The following is a 23496-nucleotide window of genomic DNA, read 5'->3' on the forward strand; positions in this document are numbered from 1 at the left end:
GGAGAAGGACAGGAAGTGACTGGTGGAAATGTCCTTCCTTAGGTGTACTTAGGTGGAAGCTAATGGCTTGCTTGCTAGTTGAGACACACACATTTCTCAGGCTGAGCCATGATTGTGTGGCCGCGTGGATACGCTGATGGAGTAGAGACACCTGAAGCTGTGCAGCTGGCATCCCTGTCACACTTGCTGTGGCCAGGCCCTGGGTGTACCCTCTTGGGGGGTTCTAGGTCTTTTCATCTTATGTTTGTGTCTTTCCCTCACAGTATGTCTGTGCTCTTTCGTGATTCACAGAGGGTGGTGTTTGATGATCTTTGGCAGGATGGAACATTTGTTGAATGAATGAAGCCATTTAATAAGGAGGAGGCCGTGCTTGTGTGAGACCCTGCGTTTGGATCCCCAGAATCTGCGAAAAGCCCTGCACAGGAGCCTGTAATCCCAGTGTGCTTACAGAGAGACAGGAGGCGGAGACAGATCTCCAGAAGCTCTTGGGCCAGATTGCCCATGGCACCCAGTGGGGATCAGCAAGAGACCTTGTCTCAGACGAGGTGGAGGTGAGAAAAGGCAGCTGAGTTGTCCTCTGACCTCCACGGTGCCCATGTGGTGTGACATCCACCTGCAATGACACACATGAACACACAAACACACATGCCATGAGTAAAGCGATTCAGTTAGTGAATTAGTTAGTGAATATGTGAGCTAGACTGTGAGGTAACCCTGAAGCTGCGGTGTCTCTCTCCACAAGTGTTTTGATGATGTATTGAATAGACAAAGGACAAGGAAAGCCTTCCCCAGTTTCTCTTCTTCTGAAAACCAAAGAGGAGCACCAAAGAAGATGACAGACAATTCACCGAGTGATCTTGTTTTCCATTCTTTTCTTCTCATGGTAAGGGCCAAGATGATGACAGCTGGCCTTGTGGCTAGGCGCTGGGCCATTAAACTGTTTTGCAAAAAACATGCACGGCTTATGGAAAGCAGCCATGAGATAACCCCTTTCTCTGGTCAAGAATGACAGCAACAGTTGGAACTTCTGGGGAAAACACCAACTAAACAATACCCCCCAAAGCAAAAATCCCTTCCAAGCCAAAGAGTCAACAGGATATAAAATACATTAAATTTAGCTAAAGATGCCAAGAAACATACCCTTGGAAGATGCGGTCATTGAAAATCTTTTGTCAGATTTTGCTAACAGCCTAACTAACTAACCTTGGTATATACATACAGAAAAGTAATTAATAATTTTATATCCAGAATTTATTTATAGAAATAAAAAGGAATTAAACTAGGTCACAACAGTTTTGTTCTAAGAATTCTTAACATAGTGATAAAAGAAAATAAGATTAAATAACCAAAGTGTTGAAAATAGAATGTAATAATTTGAACTAACAACTTTAATGAAAAAAAAGACCAATTATATATATTTTATTTGAGATGTTAAATATTTGTAAATTTTTTGGACTGACATTTTATACTTTGGCTCTCAAATTTAAAGCCCAAGCAATGTGAGTTTATTAAATTGCTTATTAATATTTTTCAGGTTAACACAAAAAGTTGAAGGATGTTATTTCTCTGTTGTTCCATGGAGTTTGTGACTTTTTTTTTTTTTTTTGCAAGAGTAGACAATCTACTATGAATTAGATGTACTGTAGTCTTGATAAAAAAGACAGAGGACAGAGAGTATGTGTTACAGTGTGGAGATATGGTTAGAGAGAGAATCACAGGAGGGGAAAATCTCTCAGATATATTCCTGTCCCTCATGCCTGTCCTCAGCCTCCTCTCTGCTTTCTCGTCCTGCTGTCCTCCAGCAGTCAACGCCTCTTTTCCCCCTGCGGTCTCTTTCCTAGTTTCCTATCTTGTATCCACACTCATACAAACTGTGTTCTTCAACTGACATTGGATTTCAAAATTTGTTATTGTCTAGGGATCAAGTGAAAAGGAGAAACAGGTAGGAGGTACATCTCAGTGACCAAGAGCACTCACTGACGTCCAGAGGACCCAAGTTTGGCTTCCAGCTAGCATGTTGGTTGGCTCTCACCACTAGTAACTCTAGCTCCAGGGAATCCAACACTGCTGGCCTCCATAAATGCCACACACACACACACACACACACACACACACACACACACAGAGAGAGAGAGAGAGAGAGAGAGAGAGAGAAACACAAGTTAAGGGCATGATTTAGAACAGAATTTATGCTTACTCAACTGATCCTAAGCAATGAGTATCTTTTTTTGAGAATTCTTTATTTATTTATTATTTACTATAATTTATTTACTTTGTGTCCCAGCTGTGGTCCCCTCCCTCATCTCCTCCCTGTCCCACCCTTCCTCCCTCTTCCCTATACCCTTCCCCTAGTCCATTGATAAGGGAGGTCCTCCTCCCTTTACATCTGACTCTAGCCTATTAGATTTCATCAGGACTGGATGCATTGTCTTCCTCTGTGGCCTGGTAAAGCTGCTCCCTCCTCAGGGGCAGGTGATCAGAGAGCCAGCCACTGAGTCCATGTCAGAGACAGCTCTTGTTCCCCTTACTAGGAAACCCACATAGACTGAGCTGCTTATGGTTTACATTTGAGCAGGTGGTCTAGGGCCTCTCTAAAGATCAAAAACTCAAGTGACAACACATGCTGGAGAAGATGTGGAGAAAGGGGAACCCTCCTCCATTGCTGGTGCAAATGTAACCTTGTACAACCACTTTGGAAATCAATCTGGTACTTTCTCAGAAAATTAGGAATAGCGCTTCCTCAAGATCCAGCAATGAGTATCTGAATAAGAAGAGCTGGGTCCCGAGAGTGTTCTTCCTGGGATATGAACGGTGACTCATTCTTTCATGACCTTCTTCATCACAGCTGCCAATGTAGGTAGTTCCTGTCCCACCACTGTTCTCAGCAGTCTTTTCAGTAACACCTTCATGCAAAGGCCCCCCTAGTCTTAGCTAAATTTCTGCTAAGCTGCCTCCAGTTCTTAGCTTTTCTTCAGCTGATGTTGGTAGGTGACACAGGTGATGTCTCTAAGTGGGTGCCAAGTTAGGGAACATTCGGAGCAGACAAGAGCTGAGGGCCCCAGTGAATGCACGCGCATGGTGCAGAGGCTGGCTGGACACCCTCTGGCGGGGCTTACGTAGAATGGACTGAGCCAGCCTGGTCCCTGGACCTTCTTGCTCCCCCTGCAGACCCTCTGGAGCCATAATTCAAGGCACCTCTACAATGAGAATCCAGAACGAAAGATAGAACAAGAACATATTTGGCAATCACCTCTGAATGCCTACAGGAGGGGGAGGTGGGTGTGTCTGGAAAACACCCCTGACCCTCCAGGCTCTCCTCACCTGCAGGGGAGAGATTCACAAGCTGAAGAGACAGAACAGAGAATCTACAAAGGATCATCCTGGTCCTTTCCTGCCCGCAGCTGTTCTTAATTTTAATACGATTTAAAAAAAAAATAGAAATCTGGTAGTTAAACCAATTCATCGGTGGACGGCCTGCTTTTATTTGATTTATGCCCCATTTATAGGAAGTAAAAAGTAGAATGTGGCTGTGTGACTCAGCAATGACATAAAAACTGGAGGGGCATTGTCACCGGATTCTTTGGCATAGGGGTATGGGATCTCCCTTTCTGTCACCAAATGCCACTTAAATCCCTTCCCCAAGGCCATGCAAGTTGACAGATATGTAGCTACTCCTTCACTTCAGAGGACACTGAGCCAACTGCATACTGTCCAACCACCTAGATCATTGTACAGAGAAAGGAGAAAGGGCCACAAAACAAACGAGAGTCTCCCAGGAAAGGACAAGAAGGGTTCTGCAGTGTCCATGCAGGCCAGAGACCGGGGCTGGCAAGGAGGAAGAAGACAACTCCCTTTTGACGATGGTACCCAGGAACCTCACGATGCCTCCCAGTGACAGCCAGGACACTTCCCTCAGAGAGTGGGGCTCTATCTGAGAGCAGCGGTGGGTAGGCATCCCTGAACATGACCAGTGAGGTTTAGTGCAATCTGAATGGGACTTCATGCCCACTTCCTCTTTTCTTTTTTTTAACAATTTATTCCTTATATATCCCAATTGAAGCCCCTCCCTCAACTCCCCCTAGTCCCCCCCATTCTCCCCTATCTCCTTCCACTAGTCCACTGAAAGAGGGAGTTCTCTTCCTCTGCCATCTGCCCATAGCTTATCAAGACTCATCAGGATTGCCTGAATCCTCTTCTTCTGTGGTCTGGCAAGGCTGTATCACTAGGGGCAAGTGATTTCACGACAGAGGCAGCCCCTGTTTCTCTTACTCAGGAATCCACATAGAGACTGAGCTGCCTATAGGCTACATCTGAGCAGGGGGCCTAGGTCCTTTCCATGCATGGTCCTTGGTTGGTGCATTAGTCTCTGCAGGACCACTTGGGTTCAGAATTTTTAGCATTGTTGTCTCCTTGTGGAGCTCCTGTCCCTTCCAGGTCCTTCTGTCCCCCAACTCCCTTTCTTCCACAAGACTTCCTGCACTCTTCCCAAAGTTTGGCTGTGAGTCTCAGCATCTGTTTCTATCCCCTGTTAGGTGGAGCCTTTCAGAAGACCCTCTATAATAGGCTCCCATTCTGTTCCCTCTCTTCCACCGCTTCTGGTGTGTATCTTGTTTGCTATTCTGAATGAGACTGAAGCATCCTCCCTAGGGTTCTCTTTAGTGTTTAGCTTCTTTAGGTCTGTAGATTTTAGTATGGCTATCCTATATAATATGCCTAATATCTACTTATAAGTGAGTGTATACCATACACGCCCCATCATTCAACAAGGACATTTGTCTGTGTTCTTAGTAGTTTTATTTGTAATAGCCAGAATCAGGAAACAACCTAGAAACGAAGGAATGGATACAGAAATTGTGGTACATTTACACAATGGAATACTATTCAGCTTTTAAAATCAAGGAAATCATGAAATTTGCAGGCAAATGGACAGAACTAGGAAAGATCCTCCTGAGTGAGGGAACCCCAAAACAGAAAGACACTCATGGCAGACGCCCACTTATAAGCGGGTCTTATGCATGGTGTCACAGCTTCGGTTGGTTCATATGAGCAGCCGCCCTGCTGTGTTTGGAGAGCACTGTTTCCTGGTAGACATCCATCACATCTGGTGCTTACACTCTTTCCGCCCTCTCTTTCTGGAAGGTTCCGTGAACTTTGTGGGGAGGGGGTGATAAATGTGTCCCATTTCTAGCTGAGCGCTTGAGGCCTCTCGCTCTGTGTGCGCTGAGCAGATGGGGGTCTCTGTGTGCTGTTGGTAGCTTCCGGGGAAGGAGAAGTTTTCCTTAAACTGTGACCCCTAGCAGGTGATCCACTCATGGCAGACCCCACTCCTATTTGGGCAACACAAATTGGACTTTGTGGGCTTAAAAAACAGAGGGAGAGAACAGGAAGTTAGCTATGTAGAGAACTGGGGCTGGATCTGGGAGGATTGAAGAAGGGAGGGTGTGCATATGATCAGAATACATTGTATGGAATTCTCAAAAAAAATTAACAAGCTACTTTAAAGATTTAGGAAGCTATTCGTTGAAGGAGGGTTCTGGCACTGCCCTGGGTCTAGCCTCATTTATATCGGTTTCAAACAATTGATGAGGCTTATGCATTTTGAGTCTAAACCTTGCATGTCTTCTAAATAGGACATTATCAGTCCCATCACAGGTTCAAAACCTGATCAGGACATGAAATATTGCCTCTCCTTGGAGTACTTAAGGGGTTTGTTTGTTTGTTTTTCCTTTTTTATTTTTAAGATATGGTCTCGCTGTGTAGCTCTGACTGTCCTGGAGCTCACTATATAGACTACCAGGCCTTAAACTCACAGAGATCTTTCTGGCTCTGCCTCCCGAGTGCCCAGGTTGAGTACTGAAGTTTTAGAGACGTGTCCAAAAATAAAAAAAAGAAAGAAAAAAATTCCCCATTGTGTGTTATGGACTTGGTCCCTAGCTGGTAATATTTTGCTGTCTCCTAAAAATTGAAGCTACTTTTTTCCAAAGGAGACTTGGTAAGACTCAGGAAGTAAACACACATGACAAGTCTTAGGAAGCTCTCAAAACATACAGGATTCACAAAGGCCATCCCCAAAGTCATAAAAGCAGGGACCGTTGCTGGGGAGGGGAGGGTCTCCTGCCCGCAGAGCTGTTTGCAGGTCCTGTGTGAGGCATTTCCAGGTAGGCTGTATGTGAGAAATCATCTGTTCTGGGGGCTTGCTGGTGACGCTCCGGTCTTTTAGTCAGCTCTGCTCCTATAGGTAACCCCCTCCCAACACACACTTACATTCCTGTAAGAAATCCAAGAAACAGGCTGTTCCTCTGATCTAAGCTTGGGTGGGATGGTTTCTTTGGCCTGTCTTGTGTGAGAGACATTTGTCCCCATCTCCTGAGGAAAAGCCATACAATGGGAGGCTCTGGGAGCTCTCGGCAGTGGGACTTAGCCACGGCAAGTGGGTCACTGGGACTGAGGCCTTGAGTTTGTTCATCTTGCCTGTGACCTCTTCCTGTCTGTCATGGGGTGAATACTCTCTTTGTCCACGTGTTGCCATCTCACCAGGGGAGCAGAGAGCCCAGTGTTGCCATCGGTGTGAGCAAATGTCTGAAGCTATAAGCTAAACTAAACCCCTCTGGGTTGCTCACAGGGCTAGCAATGGCGAGATATGGAAAAACTAGCTACTACAGCTTGCACTTTAATAGGGACCGTGTAAGGCTCACCTGGCAATGGGCAGCAGGGGCTGAGTCTGGTGAGGAAGGTACATTTAGACCTTGCTGGAACGCCCTACCACTGGAGATATTCTCCCAGCTTCCCGGGGTAGGGCTGAGGGAGGATGCACACCGGAGACGAGAAAGAGAGTCTAGATTTCAGGTCAGGCTACTGCTGTTGGGATACGTTTTGTCCCAAGGAGGACAAACCCAACGTGACATACTGTGATGTGGCTACCTCTTCAAGCCAGGGAGCCTCTTCAGCATGAGCCTGCAGTGTGGTACAGTGTGTTGGCTTCTCGGGAAGAGCAAAGCCAGTGCATAGAACCAGGCGATGAGATGTGAAGTTTGTGTTGCTCTGTAGGTAAGGGGGTCACTGGGGATCACTCCCAAAGCGGCGAGTATCTAAGCCACTGGCTTTCTTCGTGGACACTCATGCATATTCATTTTGGAAAGTTCTATCACCATATATAGAGGCAGACACATTATTGAGCATGCTCAGTTTGAGAACAGGCTTTCACATATGTCACATGTTTAAAGATGGCAGACAGGAACATCTCCAGGGTAGAAAATTTAGCATTATAATGAGATTATAACGAGCAAAGGTCACCTAGAAGAATGACTGCAATTTTGGCTGGTTCCTTGAATTTTTCTCGGGAGAGCCTTATGTGAAACAAACAAAACCTTGAAGGATTATTAACCCCCACTTAAAGGGCCAGCGGCTTCCTCGATGCAAGCATGGCTGCCCGTACATTCCTTTCCAGAAGCTATCGTGATGGTGACGGAGTGGAGTCCCTGGGTCCCCTCAGGTTTCTTACGTGGATGTTTGAGGTCAGCTCTATCATACCATGTGTGACATGGTTAGCCCCCTTCTCCTCCTCCCAGCTCCTGGCCTTTAATTTACCCACAAATTCTACCTACTCTCTGTTCCCACTGTTGGGCTATTGTTCTCACGATTTTGAACTGCTTTAGACCTTCCTGATACCATCCTCTTTATCTGCAAGGTCGGCCCTGGAGAGGTCTAGGCCTCAGTGCATGTTCACCAGGGTGAGTCTAGGAGCCAGACACTTGACCTTGCCAGTTTGGTGTGAACAGGTGTGATCTTCAAAGTGTTATATTTAGCACCTGCTTCCAAGGGAACTTGCTAATCAGAAGAGCCAGGAGCCGACCATTTGAAACGCCTGTCCTGTGCAGACGGCTGAATCTTAGCCCTGTTGTACCGGGATGACAGTTGTGAAAATGCTCCCTGGGCTGAAGGCCTGGCACACACTCATGTTTTTGCTTTCTGTGTCTCTTACAGTCGCTTCAAAACTAAAGTTGGGGCTGGAGAGAAGGCTCGTCAGTTAAGATCACTTTCTGCTCTTGCAGAGGATGCAGGTTTGGATCCCACTGCCCCTGGGCAGCTCACAACTGTCTGTTACTCTGGCTCCAGTGGTTCCTCTTCTAGCCTCTGTACACACTGTGTGCATGCGTACGTGTGCTGCACGTGGTGCATTGATGCATGCGGTGCGTGTGGAGCATGTGAGGCAGAACACCCACACACACGGTGACATAAACAAGTCTTTAAAAGGCCTATCTCACTCGTGTGCTGCGTGACACTTGGTGGGCGGCTGGACGACGGGGGGGACAGAAGCCAAGCCTTGTCCCACAGCCTGTGGACATTGGAAGCCGTAATTCCTGATTTCTGTTGAACCACCTGCCCTGGGTCATGTCTACGCATATTTGACAGTGAAGTACTCATGAAGTTCTCAGTAATTCTTCCCCTTTACTTCAGCTTTTGTTTTGTGAGAGGTGTGGCCTAAGCTGGGCTGGGACTTCTGATTCTCCGGCTACAGGACCGTAGGCACTGGGGTATGGGTGTCACCACCACACCTGCACACACACTGTGCTCCAGGTGCTGGGTACAGGTGTCACCGCCATACCTGAACATCATGCTGGTGACTTAAAGCCAAGATGATGTTTCTTGAAAGACGTGGAGACTGAAGGGTCAGCGTCCGTCAGGGCAGAGCCCACCTACCCGCCTGATGCCTACACTCTGCTGCAGCAAGTTCAAGTTCTTTGCTTCCTTCTGTCCCATCTTCCATCACTCTCACGCTGACAGCTGCAGGAACACACGGAGATTGCTTGACAGCTGCTTGCCACAGATGCTGGGCTCCGGAGCATCCTCTCCCCCACCCCTCACTTGCTGCTCCTGAGTGTTTCTCTGGCTGCCTAGATGTCTTCATCGCTGCCTAGGGGAGGGGCGCCCTCCGAGGTGTGAGTGTGGTGTGAAGCCTTTGGGACCGACACTGCTGAGCAGGCACACTCAGCAGGTGGCACGGCTGCAGGCTTGAGATCCTCTTTGCCTCTTTTTTCCTTCAGTCAGGTTTTTAACTATTTTGTGTGCCTCTCAGGCTGGCCTGGGGAAGACTGTGTCAGGTTTGTCATTTGTTCTGCTCCTCTAGAGCTGCCTCTGCCCCTGCCCCATTTGGGGCTGGTTCTTTCCAGCATCTGGCTCCTAATTTAACTGGTCTTTTTGCTTACAACTTGCCTCTTTGACTTGCCGTGACTCTGTCCTGGCGACTTTCTCATTACCAAACCTGGCACCGTCCCCACTTACTTGCGGCTGACGAGGGTGATCCGGAAGGCTTGTTGAGGTGGGCATGCCCTCTGTGACTAGACGGGACTTAGCTCTCCATCTCTGCTTCAGCCTCTCCCACCGAGTAAGGAGATCCAGCTGTTCTGGGTCTTTTTTATTTTTCTGTGTATGGTGAATGTTCGTGTACACATGTATGCATAAACATGTATGCGTGTGCAGGCACATATGTGTGCACACTTGTGTGAGGGCCAGAGGTTGATGCCAGGTGTCTTCCGTGATCACGCTCCATCTGTAGTCAAACCAGAGCCTCCCACCACTCAGCGCAGTGATCCAGCTAACTTCTGTCTTGGATTCCTGCCTCCACCTCCTGCGCACTGGGGTTATAGGCGGGTCTCCATGTCCACTAGCGTCTCAGTGCTGCAGACCCAAGCTTAGCCTTCACATCTGTACAGAAAGCATGAGAGCCACCTCCCAGCCCCGTCAGCTCTTCCTGGAACTCAGTCTCTCATTGTGTCCTGTCAGCCTAGAGGCTGCTTCTTTGTCCTAAGCTCCTCCAGGTTTACGCTGTCCAAGGCAGACAGGGCTGTAACCTGCTGTCTCCCGCCTTGGCTGTTTCCTCCACAGTCCTGGTGTTGAAGCTGCCTCCAGAGCCTTCTCACTGAGTATTTGGGTGAAAGGGCTGATTCAACAGCCTACTCCATGTCAGGGTCTGGGCACACACGGGTCTGGCCCTTAAAGGGTTAGGTGGTGAGCCAGCGACACAGGGAAGCACCCTATTTTTAGAGAGTGAAGAGAGCGTTGTGATGAGGCAGGTGCAGGGGCCTCCCGAGCAGCCACCTCCCCGTTGTGCTTCTGCAGTCTCTGCACTCTTTAGCTCTGTTTTCAGGTTGTCTCCCCAGCAGTCTCAAGTTTCTTGAGGACAAGGACTATCCCTTGCTCAAGGTTGAGTTCCTGGTGCTCACCAAAGCCCAGCCCAGAGCGGAAACTCAAAAGACAACTGTCCCCAGTGGTACTACATAACTATCTGGGTGCTGGTGGCCCTGCCAGGGGCCTTTCAGTCTGGGCCAACCACAGGTCTGTCCCAAGGAAGTGCCTGAATCACCTTGGGCTGAAGGGCCAAGTATAAAATGTGTGTAAAATGCAGGCTACCATGCTGAACTTATCTGTTTCACGTACTTCACTGGCTGTTTGTGTCTCCCGTTGTCTGAGTTGGGTTGTCCTGTTTCTTGTCACTTCTGTTCAGACTTTGATAAGATGATCTTGGACCTCGCTTCAGTTTATACAACACTTCTCTGAAAGGTGTGCGCTGGGTTACTTTTTCGGAGGTGATGGTTTCAAAGGCCCAGCTTTCTTGGCTGCATATTTGCATTTCCTACTAAAAATGTCTAACGTGTTATAAATTTGACTTTTCTGTGCCTCAGCAGTAACATGATTTTAATACTAATGAACAGTCTGCATGGGCCGTTGGTGACAGCAGCGGCTGTGATCTCACCGGTGGAACCTGCAGCCCCGTGTCTGAGTTGTGGTTGTGTGCCTTCCTGTGTTTGCCTCCATGGGAGGTTGTGGTGTGGCTGTGTCCATGTGTGTCTGCCTGTACTCACACCTGCATATGAGCTCTAAGAACAGTGTAGGGATTTTGTGTATCTTTGTAAAGTGAGGAAAGTTCTGATGTATTTCAGTTCCACAAATCTGCTATCAGTCTCCCGAGGGGTACTTAGTTGAATGTTTGCTTCTTAAAGTGGCCATGGCAGCTCAGGCCTGCTGTGCTAGCAACTGAAAGGCTGAAACGAAAGGTCCTTGAGTCCAGGGTAGGCCTGAGTTGCACAGAGAGCCTATTTCGGAGAAGCCCCCACTTACCCACCCATCCCCCAGAGCCCTAAGTCAATCTCATCAGCACACGGATTTCTAAATTTTGATGTGTTGCTGAAACTCATTTTATGTGTGACTCAGTTTTCTTCATACAAGAACCCTTTGCCTCAGCGTGTGACCTTCTCAAAGCTGCAATTTGGGTTCTATCACGTGCCCTCAAAACAGAGCCAGCCTACAAGGTGCTAGTGACTGACAGAGAAGTAACTGATTTTGTGGGGGAGACAAATGGAAATGCTACAGAACACAACAGCCAGTAATCTAGAAAGACCAAAATTGTGCCTTCCTGCCTCTGAGTTCCTGTTGAGCCAAGGGCCTCTATGTCTGTCTGTCTGTCTCTCTCTCTCACTCCCCCTCCCCCTCCATCTCCATCTCCATCTCTGCCTCTATTTCCATTCTCCACCTCCATCCACCTCCATCTCAGTCTCCATCTTCATCTCCACCTTCACCTCCATCCACCTCCACCTCTTCTCCGCCTCCATCTCTGCACCCAGCTCTATCATCTCCATCCTTGTCTCTGTCTTCAATCTCACACATTTTATAACTCTGCTTACTTTGAGCTCCAGTCCCCTGTGGCAGGATGGACAGAAGAGCTCAAAGAATCTGTCTGCACTCACTTGTGCCGTCTGTGTCCCAGCCCCTTCCTGACAATGCCCCTGCTCCTCATCTTCAGACTCTTGCTCCCTGAACAAGTTTGCTCCCACAGTCCTCCCCAGAGGCAGCCCCACTTCCACCTCTGGCACTGAGCTTGCCTACCCCAAGCCTGAGTAGCTTCCTGCCTCTCTGGGCAGTCAACCCTCACCCCTCCTGTCCAGGCCAGCCCTGCTGGGGCCCCTGCCTGGCAGGACACGGCACCTGTAATGACTAAAAATAGGTGTTGCATAAAAGAGCAGTGAGACCCAAATGATGTCTGAAGCAGGAAATATAATGACCCTCCAAAAATATGGTCCTGGTGCTTCCCCAGGAGCCCAGCACTTGCTTCAAAGCCTCTGAACTATCTTTATTTTGCATTCAAACTATCTTTTGGGGCCAGGTTTCCTTCACAACACAGCTTATTGCTAAACGGATCTGAAGCCCTGGGGAGTTTATCTGTAGTTAGGGTTTCTTTTTTTCTTCTTTCCAGTAACCATGGGTCGGAGGTATTCCAGCAATTCTTAACTAAAGGACAACTCTGTTTCATGACATCTAATCAGGGGGACATCCCACTGGGAGGACAGATTGTGTCCTTTTTCCCCACTCTGGGCTGAGGAGATAAAGAGATAAAACTCATAGGTTGTTTTATTTTCTGAAAAATCAACAGTGTAGTCTTCTGGTGGAGGGAGGGGGATCCTCACGTGAGCCTGTTATGCATAGAGGCTGATGGGAGGCTGCCAGTGGGCTTGTGGGTGGAAAGGGTTGTGTCTACAGTGACTGCTCTTGTTCTGTTCTAAAAAACGCTCCTATTTTGGACCATCTGGAATCCTGGTAGTTCATATGAAAATGGAAAAATTTGAGGGTGTACGCCTGTGCTTTCCATGGGTGTCCTTATTGGTAGGATCTGGTTGTGTAGACCCTGATTCCCTGATGTCCTCTCTGCTCCAATATACTAGGCCGACCTCAGTTTGCAGCTGAGAAGGCCTGCAGTGATGTGTCAGGTACCTCCTCAGACTCATCCTCCTGCCACCAAAGCCGCGCCACGAATGCCGGCGGCACAGTTCTCAGAGACTCTGCTGAGCCTTTGTGAAGGGCAAAGGAAGCTTCCAGCTTCAGCCAGAGGCAAAGCATTGAGCTTTATGGCTTCCTTTTCTAACCCCTTTAGCTGCCGCAGGGATCTCTCCTGCTTGTCTCCGGCTTGTTCTACACTTGCTAAAGGCCCAGGGATTATCAGCAAAGGTCTGAGGAGTGAGCAGTCTTAGTTTGTCTTGGGATTAGGTAGCAATGGAAACTGTAGATCCATGGAAAGACAGCAGCTTGGAGGCCACCACCTGGCCCCAGCAGCGTTCTCTGGCTTCCAACTTTCTTCACGTTTGTTCTTTTGTCCACTCTGGTGCTCACAGTTTGTTTGGTCTCTGCCTCATCTTCCTTCTTTTGCCTTTCAGTGTCCCTCTCATTTATTTTCCTTTCAGTGATAATGGTACAGAGGTTCTAGGATGAGACTGAGGCCAAGAAAAGTTAAGGTGCTATGGGGCCTTGGTTACAATGCAACTGGGGTACCAACTTCCCCTTGGGGAGTCACAGTGGTTGCAGCATCCATACCCAGGAAGACTCATTTCCACTGTCAGCTTGAGTGGGGTATACTGAGGCACAGCGCTGGGAACATTGTGTCCCATGTGTCCGTGGGAACATTACCAGGGAGGATTAACTGAAAGGGGAATGCCTGGCAGCAAGTGGCACAATCCCATGGGCTTGGGGCCTGAGCCAAACTGAGAAGGGGACAGTGAGTCAGGCACTACTACTATTGTGCTGTACAGACAGCAATGGAGGAAGCCCTCACAACTCTACCTTCCCCTTGGCAGACTGTGTCTGCAGAACCTTGAGTCCAAATACCCCCTTCTCCTGTGGGCTGCTTGTACCTTGACTTTTCTTTATCTAGGATTTCTTCTCTTCCAACCAGCAGCTGACTCTAGCTCAGAGCTTAGGGCTTTCGCTTTTCTTCATTATTATATTCTGCTTTTTAGAAGAGGTTTCATTATGGCGTTTTTCAAGTGACATTCTTTCCTTGCTGTTTGTCTCTCCCTCTTCTTCCCTGTGCCTTCCTCCTTGTGTCCTGTCACCCCCAGCAGCCCCCTTTCCACTTTCATGTCACACAGGACCTTTTCCCTTCAACCTCTTGATCCTCTCTTGTGGTCTGTGGTCCAGCGCCACAGTCCAGTCCCCTCTTAGAACCTATGTTTACACGTGCACAGGCATTGTGATTTAGTACATTCTGAGGAAGACACAAGGTATTTGTCTTTCTGAGATGGGGTCATCTCACAATGTAATACTTTCTAGTATTGTATGTAATAAATTTCACTTTCTTGGATTTTCATAATTTCGCTTTTCTTAACAGCCAAGTGAAATTCCACTGTGTATATGTGTCACATTTCCTTACCCGTCCTCCTGTTGATGGACACCTAGGCTGGTTCTGCTTCCTGCCTATTATGAATAGAGCAGCAATAAACATGGCCGAGCAAGTGTCTCTGCTGTAGAGTTTAGGGTGTGAGTTTCAGGCCCCCTGAGCAGACCTGTTTTCACTGTCCTGTCAGTGACAATCACCCAGGTCCCTCTATTGTCATTCAGGGTTTGGCTTGTAGCAGGAGTGAGTGTCCATTCTCCAAGCTGTGACACACAAGTTCTTTCCATTCCCATGATCATGAGGCTCTGTCAGAACTGTCGCCCAGGCTTTGGCATTTCTGTAAGTGACCAGCAATGGTGCAGCTCTCTGTATTATGTATAACATACCTCATCTCTTACCTGCTGGTTTCAGGGGCAGGAAACACCTTCTGATGGTCTCGGCCCAGGTCTGGCTGGAGCCACTTCTTGGTGAGCTTGGAGGATGTGGACTTGGGTGATGAATCCGTGCCTGAGGACTTTTAGAAAATTCAGCCAGCCACAGTGGCTAGCTCATCCAGTCTCAGAGCTCAAGGTTTGTTAGAGGGATGGGGAGTACTCCGAGCTGCAGAACAGGACCATCTGCAGTGTTCGTGCAAAGCCTTTTACAGTGCATCATTACCATACACAGACCACTGGCACAGCAAGTGGCCACTTACGCCCTGGCACCCACTGTGTAAACTGAACCTCGGTTCTGCCATTTCCTCGATATTGATGGGAGTCTTAACTTTCCTGCCTATAAAGTGGGGATAATGATGCTTGTATCTTGCAGGGTTATTGTATGGATGAGGTGAATGAGCATTGAAAGATGCCTGGAAAACAGACATTGTTAAAGAGACACATGTCCCTGGAATGGAAATGACAATATTGACATTGAAGAACATCAGTGCCTCAATGATGGTTCCTTTTGCCTCTCATGGGTGACCTAAGCACAGAGCAGGGGCTCCTGGTGGCAGGACCCAGTCAGCTTTAGGAAGCACTTGCGGCTTGAAGGCAGAAGACTCTGTGATGACTCACATTGCTTACAAGAACCTCGTGTCAATGATTCTAGTGCTTCCTACGGATGAGAAGCTAGAGGCTTGGAGAGACCTTTAACCTGACAAAACCATGCAGTGGGGCCAGGACCTAAAGCTGGTGTTGTCTCCAGCAGTCACATGTGTGGTTGGTGTAACCATCACGGCATGTTCTGGTCTTCCTTTCCCTTCTCTAGTGAGTTCCTATTGTCCCTTAGGAATTTTGTGTGTGGTGTTAACCCTGACTAAAGTGTTTTGATACCCAGAATTCTGGTCTCCTTGTGCCACACACTAGCCCAGCTTCAACAAGCTACTGACCACTAGGTTATAAAACTAGGGGATGGCTTCCGTACCCAGTTCAGTTCAAATGGGAGGGTCATTCACGTTGGTAATAATCAGATATAGGTGCTCTGCAGTTTTCTTTATGAAATAATTTAGGAAACATGGTTAAACAGCAAGAAGCTTTTCCTGTGAGAGCTTGGTCAGTGTGGCAAGCAGTCAGGGCTTGCTTTTCCCAAAGCAGATCAACCGTTGGACTCCCAGAACTGGCACACCAAATGCTGTTCTCAGCCTCAAGGTCCTGCCTAGCTCCCACACCCTCTCCTAACTTTCCCATGAGGTTCATCCATGGTAGGGTTGATTCAGGATGGAACTGCCAGCTAAGGTGGGGAGGCCGTGCTGAAGCCCCCAAGCATTTCTGTGACACTGGGGTCTCTGCCTGCGTGCATAGGGAAGGCTTTATGAAACCTTTGCAATTGTGAGACACTAGGCTGGCTTGGCATGCCATTCAGAAGATACCTTTAGGTAAAAGGAGAACACAGAAGGGAAAGGGAAGCAGACACTCAGATCCAGGCATCGCACTGTAAACTGGAGGGGCCCATGATGGGCAGGTCATGAAGCATGTCACTCACCTGGACATAGCTCCCTGAAGTTTGGGTTGCTCTCTTTAATTCCATGGGCCAGCTCTTCCTGCCTCCTGGTACCGTGTTGGGAGCAGAGTAGAAATCATGCGTTCTCAGGCCAGCTCACCTAAGGCCACTGCACATGGTTGACAGTGGGTACCAGAGGCGCTTGCTTCCAGCTTACACATGGCCCCACGGACAGGCTGCCATTCACCCTGTAGGCTGACCTCTGAAGACAGTGCCAGGTCTCAGTTCCTTACCCTCTACCGAAGCCTTGGGCTCGATCTTAGCATGTGCTTAACATGGGGCTGGGCATGGCTCAGCTGGTGGTGTGCTGGCCACACAACATGGGGAGGGGGTCTGAGTTTGAATCCTGAGCACCCACATGCATTTCTTGGCACAATAGTGCAGGTTTGTAATCCTGTTGCTAGTGGGTAAGGGCAGGAGGATCCCTAGGGTTTCCTGGCCAACTAGCAAACTCCAGGTTCCTGGAGACCCTGTCTCAAAACACAAGGTGGAGAACAACAATGAAGACACTGGATGTTGACCTCTGGTATACACATTCATATGTACATACATACTCAAACACACATTTATGTGTTAATGCACACGCCAAAGCACTAGCCCACTCCTAGGTTGCTTAGCAACCTGATGTCATCACCTACCTCCACCAGGTGTGTGTGCATCAGATACAAAGGACAGGCCCATCACTTCACACTCTCTCTGCCTCAGTTTCTCTCCCTTCCCTGAGGGCCCTTCCTTCCCATCTCTCTCTCATTCTCTTTGTCTGTCCCTCTAATTCTCTGTCTGTTTCCCTCCCCACTCTGTATGCTCTCCTCTTTTCTAAGCTCTCCCACTGTCTATGCCTCACCTTTTCCATAATAAACTTTCCAATACCACAACCTGTTGCATATCATGTAATTTATATATTATTACAGTATGAGCACACACCTATGCATGCACACACATGAGTATACATACCTAAATGCCCATACATGATCACACACACACACACACACACACACACACACACTGAAGAAGACGACCACTGAGCATCTAATGAAGGAGTGAGAGGTAGCCCATTGTCCATGAGGTCCAGATTGTCCATGGTGGAAGCACATTTTAAAGGCTGCCTTGCTGTTCTCAGGGAATCGTTAGTTCACACTGGGGAATCCATCTCTAGATGCCATTTAGGATGGACACACAAGCTGTTGGCATTTCATCATTTTATTTGTATGTGTGATTAAAAAATAAAGATGTGACCACCAAGTAGAGTGAGAGAACCAAAGGATGTGGAGGGAGAATAAAGATTTTGTTTGGATAGAAAGGCCTGAAGTGAGCCCAGCCCTTGGCATTTCTCAGCCTGTCCTCTCTCTGAGGCCGCTTGGGTAGGGTTTTTAACAGAGAGCCTCGGGATGAGGAGAAGCTATCTCCCCAGCACAGAGTTCCCCCGCTCTCCAAAGGGAAGGCAGATTTGGAAAACTGGCACTGCCCCTGCCCAGATGGCAGCCAGCAGCTGGCTCTGGCAAGGGGAAGTTCTCACTCTCTGCTGCTGGCTGCCCAGCCCCTCCCGGCTTCAGGAAAGCAGGCCTGGCCATAGGAAAGACAGCCTGTGAGAGCCCAGCCCTGCCAGCCGCTCCCCACCACCCTGACCTGGCTGCTCTGGCTCTGGCAGGCGAGGAGCAGGGGGGCCAGGCCCAGCCACCCAGCCAGCAGCTTCAGCCTCCCTCTTCCTGCCTCAGCTGCTGGCTTGGCACCACGGTGTCTCATGGAGATGGGTCTGTGGAGGAGGGACAAAGGGCAGCGCTGATTTCAGAGAGCAGCCTGGCCTTGAAACCATGAGCCTCCAGATGATCAGGCCAGCCTGGAGCACCCAGCCCCACTCCAATACCTCTGGCTTTTAGTGGGTCTACGTGGCCTCCCTCTGTCCCTCTCTCCCTTCCAGTCTTCCTTTTCCATTTCTTTTCTTTCACTCTTTCTGTCCTTCTCTTTCTCCTTTCTCCACTCCCTCTTCCTGCCTTTGTCTCCTTCCATCTTCTCTCCCGCCTTCCTTTCTTTCTGCCTTCTTTCTTTTTCTCTCTCTTTTCTCCTTCCTCTCCTCCCATGATGCATTTCTCCTACTTCCCTGACCCTCTCCTTCTCTTCTGTACTCATTATCTAGTTCAACTAACTACCTGTTACACAGCTACAATTGAACCTCTAGGTTCTGAGCTTAAAGGCCAGCAAAGGTGCCTTGAATTGGGATTGTTTGTGACAGCTGATATCTATGGTGGATGAGCTACACACACACACACACACACACACACACACACACACACACAGACACACACACACACACCTCTCTAGTATTGAACTGTGGCCCACATTAGGGGCTGGTTGTTTTGTTTTGAATATTTTTTTTCTCACTTATGTACCTGGGGAAAGATTTAATGTGTATATCTGCTGAAAAATGGAAGGCTGGCCTTTGGATTTAGGCCTGCTTCTGGCTGGGACCACAAGGCTCCAGCCACCAGTCATTCTACGTGATCCATCCACCTACTCTGAATTTCCAGGTGGTTTTAGACTCAGATGCTACAGTGCAGATTTGTGGAGAGAGAGAATGAGACTGCAAGAGGGAGAGAGAGGGAAAGAAAGAGGGAGAGAGAGAGGCAAAGAGAGGAAAAGAACAGAGAGCAGATGGAAAGAGGGAGAATGAGAATGGGAGAGGGAGAGAGAGGGAAAATAGAGATGGAGAGAGAGGGGAAAATGAGAGAGGGAGAAGAAGTGAGAAAGGTAGAGAGAGAGAAAGAGAGGAGAGAGTGGAAATAAAAGAAATGGAGACAGAGGAAAGAGGAAGAGGGAGAGAAAAAAGAAAAGAGATGGAGAGAGGGAGAGAAGGAAATAGAGGGGAGAGAGGGGAGAAAAGGAGATAGAGGGACAGTGGAAAAGTTTTGGCTTTTTAGCCAGCTCTCTGTCACTGTGAAAAACATACTTAAGGTAATTTACATGTAAGGATAATGGTTTGTTTTTGTTTCAGAGGTTTTACTGCAGTCAGTTGACCCCATTGCCTTTGGCTCTGTGGAGAAGCAGGACGTGATGGTGGCCTGGACGGCTCATTTCATGGTGGCAGGAAGCACAGAGAGCAATGAGAAGGACACACTCCACTGGCTCAACTTTCTTCCATTAGGCCCCACCTTCTTCAGACTGCTGCCTCCCAGCCATGGCACAGGCTGGATCCTTCGGGAACCTTCAGGCAGTGTGCAGCTTCTGCTCACACACATCTCCTAGGATGCTTTTATTTGAGGGACCATCCTCCTAGTGCAGGGTGCTCACACCCCTCCACTGTCATTCCTCCTGAGGTATTTTCTACATATCATGTCCCTCCCACAGTCAGAGACATACACATCTAACCAAGGAATCCTCCCTGGCAGGTTTTGGTGTGGTCTGAAACTTTCCCTTTGAAGATGAAAGCAGCTGTGGTTCCAGATGCTGAGCCTCCAGGGTCCTCAGCTCCACAAGGTGTCTTGTGTCTTGAAATGCAGATTTCTCATATGGGAACTTGAGGAAGGTTTGAAGACACAGTTGGTCATTAGTGTCACCTGCGGTAATGTGATTAGCATGAGTGGTTCAAGGCTGAGGGCGATCTTTAAGAACACCAGCAGATCCTCACAGCTGGAGGCCTGCTGTCCAGGAGGGACAGCCCAAGCACTGTTGTCTGAGCTAACGAGAAGGTCAGGGGTCCAGCATCACTTGAGATAAATTACTGAAGGAGAGCAACTGGCCCGGAGCGTGGCTGGATTTCTTGAAAAGGAACTCACCACTGTGTGTGACTCACAGAAGAGGTTTCCTCACAGGAACACACGCGTTCACACAAGCTCTCGTCACGGTAGCCTCGTTTCTGTCTGGCTGTGGGTGATTTTTGGTTTGTTTGTTTGTCTTATTGGCTTAATTAAAAATAATATAATCATTGGGAACAAGCAAAAGAAACTTATTCTAAGCACTACCATTTCTTTTTCAGACCCCATTTAATCACAGGAAGAAACTAAATTCAAGGTCCCAGGCCCTAGGGGAGCTGGGGACTTCCCAATAGCTGAACAGCTTCTGTTGTAAGGAGACAGTTGTCCGAGTCTAGACATCTTAAGGACAACTTGTAAGGAGACAGTTGTCTGAGTCCAATCATCTCAGGGACAACTTCTCCATCTTGCTGGCAGGGTCAAACTAGTTCATGTTCCCAGGCCCAGGAACCAGCTCCTCTCCTGATTGATGGAAACTCCCTTGCTCAACCTCTTATGTCAGATTATGACAGGACAATGCTACAGCCCACCCTGCTCCTCCTCGCTTTATGGTTTCCTCCTTTAAATATGCTGTGCAACATCCTTCAGGGTTGCAGTTCAGCTCCTGAGTCTGTTCTGTGGCCCTGGTCCACCAGTGGCGTCTTGATTACCATACATGTTTGTCATCTGCATTGACCCGGTGTTTGAGTCATGTTGGATTTAAGCGAATCCCATAACACTGCTAATCTCCAGTCTCTGGATGTGGGGATCTGTTTTGTGGGTCTTTTCCAGAATACTCTATGGAAAGACTCACCCATCGCAGAACCTGTCAGATCTGTTTTCTCTCACCTAGCAGACTGCCTTGGGATGTATCCGTGCTGTTGAATGTGTGGGGTTTGCTCCTTTTTCATTGCTGACTGATACTCCATTGCTTATCTGTTCACTTGTCGAAGGGCATGTAAGGTTCCTTCTGAAGTGTGACAGACATTTCTGTGGGACATTTATGTGGTATGTGTTTATCTCCTTTAGGTACATATCTAGGCATGAGTTTCCTGAGTCCTGGGCTCCATGTTTTCTTACCATTGCCAGAAATTCACAAAAGGCACTGTGCTGCAATCCAACTGGGAGTTTGTGAGAATTCCATCTGTCCCACATGCTTGGATTCATCATGGCCAGATTTTGAGAAACATGTTTAACAATTTCAAAGGGGCCGTGGAGCCTTTCTTAGTTTTGTGCTTCTGAAAGATCATGGACGCTGGCCTTGTCACCTAGCTTTTTTTCTGCACCAATGGTGCTGATCTTTATTTCTGTATTATCTTCTAGAAAGCGTGTAACTTGAGGATTTCTATTTACTTTCATGTCTATGACCCTTTTGAATTTATCTGTGGATATAATATCTATCTAGGTCCTCTCTCTTCCATAACACCCCTCACAAACACACAGAGGAATAGTTTATGATGACCTCTGACCTACAACCCCTTTCCTTTCCTTCCCTTCCCTTTCTTCTCCCTTTCCCTCCTGCCCCTTCCCCTTCCTTCCATAGGAAGGTTTGAACCCTGAAAATGATTTTGTGTTTCTGACCAAGCTTGCTTTGTAAATCATGCTAGCATCTCTAGTCTAAATACCAGCAGTGGAGACAGCTTGTGTGATTAACCTCTCCCATAGGAAGGAGGGGGAAGGGACAGGAGGGAAAGGGAGAAACCAATTGTTTCAGTCCCATTGGTGGAAAGGCAATCCTTCTCTATTATAGACTCCATGTCTTGTCAAGTGAACAGCTAATCTTTCCTGGTCTCTGTTGGGGCTCTTTGAGAGGGCTGTTTCTCGCATCTCCTTCAATGTTCTGTCTTCCACAGGAAGTCTTCCTATAGGGTGAGGAGTGGCTCATGTGTGGACAGGGCTGCTCAGCACCTGACTGGGCAAAAGAAAAGCAGTTTTGTCCTGCCGAGATGAGGACTAACTTCTCTGTTGTTTGCAGTACATCTTCTGTGTCTAGGATGTCTTGATCTTGAAGAAGTGCAGGTAGGGTTCTCTGAGCAGGGCTGTGAAGAGTAATGAGGGCCCTGTCTGGGGGAAGGCTCATGGGGGAAGCCTCATGAGCATCTAGGTAGGTATTCGTATAACTCCTGTTTTACTTTGTAAGGAAGACAGGCTAGGGGAATGGAGGTAGTTATGAGAACAAGCATGCTAACAGACTTAAATTCTGTGGCTTATGCATGTGTGTGTGTGTGTATGTGTGTGTGTGTGTGTGTGTGTGTGTGTGTGTGTGTAAATAATGTGTATATCGAGGCCAGAGAATGATCTCAGCTGTTGTTCCTCCTTCAAGCAGGCAGACATATCCCCCCAGCCCTGCCATCAATCCTGGCTTTTCTGTGAGTTCTGGGGATCAGACTTCAATCTTAGATCCCAATGCTTACAAGTCAAGAACCTTACCAAATGGGTTGTCTCTGGAGCTGAGTTTCTTGATGGAGAGCTCGATCTTGGGTAGGCTAAGATGCTGCTCCCATCTGTCTGCACCAGCCGCTCTCTCCTATTGCTTACTTCCTGCTGTGGGGTCAGACACAACTCAACAGAGCATGTACTTAGCATACAAGTCCCCATTGCATTCCTTCTTATGAACACGATTGTTTTCCCGTTCTGGAATGTGTCTCTGTATCTCAGAGACGCTTTCTACCATGCCACTCATTTCTGATTTTTCATGGCCTTAAAGCCGCCATCTGGAGCAAGGCTGGGAAGGGCGCTGCGAGATCCCTCTGCAGGCTTTGGCCTCAGGCCTGCCACCCAGGGCCACGGAAGCAATTCCATCTTTCTCAGAAAGCTTCTTGGAGCCGTCTCCCCATCTTTGGCAGCTTGACCTTTTGTGCAGGCCCAGCTTTTCCTCCAGGGAATCTACCCCCTGTTGATGGACAGTCACCCTTAGAACACTGGGGAAGGTTTGAACCCTGAAAATGATTTTGTGTTTCTGACCAAGCTTGCTTTGTAAATCATGCTAGCATCTCTAGTCTAAATACCAGCAGTGGAGACAGCTTGTGATTAACCTCTCCCCTCCAAGAAGCAGCCAGCACCAATGATTCTTCCTTCTAGAACACTGTAACCAGTTTTTAATAAAGCCAAAAGACTTCTGCCCAGAGTCCTCTGGTCATCTGTTTTCCTTAATGGCCTTTTATGAGGGACCTTATCAAAAGCTTGCAAAAGAATCTAAGTAAATTATGTTCCTCCGTTCACCTTTACCTACTGTTTCATTAACTTTTTCAAAAACAATATGACATAGTTTTCAACATAATTAAAGGGGTTGGAAAGGGAGCTTTAAGTACCGTTTGACAGTTTGCGATGCTGCCCTGGAGAGCCAGGTCACCGCTCAGCTCACATTCTGCCTCTGCTCTGGGACACTAATTCATTTCCCAGGCTGTCTGGTGAGGTCAGCCACAGGTTCAAGGTGGAAATGACAAGGTTTCAAGCTTTCAAGTGTGTAGCACTTAGCTCTCCAGACGGTCCAAAGGAAGGAAGCAGCTAGTTTATCCAGGTCTGGCCCAGAAAAAGGAAACTGGGGGAAGAACTGGGTGGAAGGGAGAGGGCGGTGTCCCCACCAAGGGGAAAATCCTGGGCAGGTTTGCAGACATTCCCAAGTGCTCTCTG

The 23496-nt window shown here is 48.1% G+C and overlaps 2 long non-coding RNA genes across 2 annotated transcripts in view; both read left to right on the forward strand.

Annotated features, from left to right (window-relative positions):
* The window catches only part of LOC132646426 (uncharacterized), a 58503-nt gene that overhangs the window by 28712 nt on the left and 6295 nt on the right, over window positions 1-23496 (forward strand). Inside the window, exons 3-4 of the long non-coding RNA XR_009584689.1 lie at window positions 319-551; window positions 7984-8060. This is a non-coding gene — a long non-coding RNA (uncharacterized LOC132646426). The remainder of the gene's footprint in view (window positions 1-318; window positions 552-7983; window positions 8061-23496) is intronic.
* LOC132646428 (uncharacterized) lies at window positions 10853-23494 on the forward strand. Its single transcript, XR_009584691.1, has 3 exons — window positions 10853-14731; window positions 14969-15405; window positions 19128-23494. It is a non-coding gene; the product is annotated as an uncharacterized LOC132646428 (long non-coding RNA).

The sequence above is a fragment of the Meriones unguiculatus genome, chromosome 11 (assembly GCF_030254825.1).
Source record: "Meriones unguiculatus strain TT.TT164.6M chromosome 11, Bangor_MerUng_6.1, whole genome shotgun sequence".
Taxonomy (NCBI): domain Eukaryota; kingdom Metazoa; phylum Chordata; class Mammalia; order Rodentia; family Muridae; genus Meriones; species Meriones unguiculatus.